We start from the raw sequence: 2,104 nt of genomic DNA, 5'->3' as shown, positions 1-2,104 counted from the left end.
TGGGATATTCTTCCATTTGTTGAGGTCGCTCTTGGTTTCTTGTAATAGTGTTCTGTAGTTTTCCTCATACAGATCTTTTGTTCTTTTAGTCAGGTATATTCCTAGATATTTCAATTTGTGCTCAGCTCTTGTGAAGGGTACCACCTTTTTCATCTCCTCTTCTGTGGTCTTATCCAATGTGTATAACAGTCCGATGGACTTGTTTGTTGATCTTGTATCCTGCCACTCTGCCAAACTCTTCTATTGCTTCCCGTACTCCCCTTGTGGAGCTTTTGGGATTTTCCATATATAAAATCATATCTTCTGCAAATAACCGTAGCTTCACCTCTTCCTTCCCCAGATGAATACCTTTGATGTCTTTTCTTTGCCTCATGCTGTTAGCTAAAACTTCCAGTCCGATGTTAAATAAGAGTCGGATGAGGGGCATCATTGTCTGGTCCCCTTTTTCAGTGAGATTGTGTTAGTCTTTACCCTAGCTTCCTTTTGAAAAGATACCATTGGTAGGGTCTTAAAAGTGCTCATTTAAATTTTAATAGGATCTGCTAATAAAAGGTGGCCAACTTTCAGGAACGTTTTAGCCCAGAGAGTTTCAGGAAGGGAAGATAACTTGTTAACAAAGGAACAAGAGAAGTTTCTTTTTAAGTTAAGTAAGCTTATTGCATGAAGGAATAAACATCTTCTAGCTCCCTTCCTTTTCTGTTTGCAGGTATTTTGGGGAATTCTAAAAATGTTTCACGATCTTTTTTTGAAGAGTATATTGCAATTCCATTTTGATAAAAAGCCACAACCCAAACCCACTACCATTGAGTTGATTCTTATTACAATCCTTTCCGTCAGAGTAGCACTCCATCTTCTGGTTTCTGATTTTATGAACATTTAGGTGAGCATACAGCCTAATCTTTCTCCTCTCAGGAGTTTGAACCACCAGCCTTGTGGTCAGCAGCCTATTGCTTAACTCATAATAACACCAGGCCTTCTTAATTAAAGGTCCCTTCCTAGTAAATTTATTAGGGTATCTTCATTAAGCAAAAAATCATGCATTTCTGCAATCAGACCAAAGATAATATGAAAAATTTGGGAATGTGTTAAAATTTGTACTTGATTTTTTATCCCCTTAGATTTTTTTACTATAGGGAAGCAACTTTTGTAAACATACAGGGTTAAGAGCAGAAAAAATGACATTTACATTAATCAGAATTTTTTCCATTTGGTGCCTAAATGCACTATTGAATAAACAAATTCATATAAATGAGTAAATCCAAGCTGGTATTCATCAGTAAGGATTTTTAATATATAGGGATTGTTTTACACATTTAGGAGTTCTTTAGCAATAATATGTAATTCGCTGCCCAGGTACAAAGGAAACATCATTAGTTTCTTTCTCTTGAAATGCCAAGCAGACAGGCTGAAACACAGAAGTAAGAAAATAACTTTACAATAATCCTAATTTTTAAAATCATGAATTTTAAGGAAGGCTTTCACATTTAGCACTGCAAACGTTTCAAGGTTAAAAGCACTCACCTCTGAGAGCCAGAGAAATGACTATGGCACAAAGGATGCTTAGCTTCATACTGCTTAAGTGCTGGATTCAATGGATAAAACGCAGTGAATGATGAGATATTTTCAAAATCTTACCAACTACACCACTCTGCACGAAAGTAAAATTAAAATATTTATTAGAAGTCCAGAGATGCTCCGGACCAGAAAACACCCAAATTTAGAAGTGGAAATGGTTACTTTGCCAGTCAAGAAAGAGACCCAAATATGCATTCAAAGCAGGAACCGAAGCTGCCAAATCACAATTAGCTGAAAGCCCCTGAGAGTAGTCTTTGGTATCTAAAAGTAAGGGCATAATTAGGGACTGCTGGGTAACAGGTTCTATTACATCAGTGGTTCTCAACCTTCTTAATTCCATAACCCTTTAATACAGTTCCTCATGTTGTGGTGACCCCGCAACCATAAAATTATTTTTGTTGCTACTTCATAATGGTAATTTTGCTACTGTTATGCATCATCATGTAAATCATGTAAATATCTGATATGCAGGATGTATTTTCATTGTTACAAATGGAACATAATTAAAGCATAGTGATTAATCACAAAA

Source organism: Echinops telfairi, unplaced genomic scaffold (assembly GCF_000313985.2).
Source record: "Echinops telfairi isolate 266 unplaced genomic scaffold, ASM31398v2 ScPeMD7_7424;HRSCAF=8462, whole genome shotgun sequence".
NCBI classification, from domain to species: domain Eukaryota; kingdom Metazoa; phylum Chordata; class Mammalia; order Afrosoricida; family Tenrecidae; genus Echinops; species Echinops telfairi.
This window is presented reverse-complemented; position numbering follows the sequence as displayed.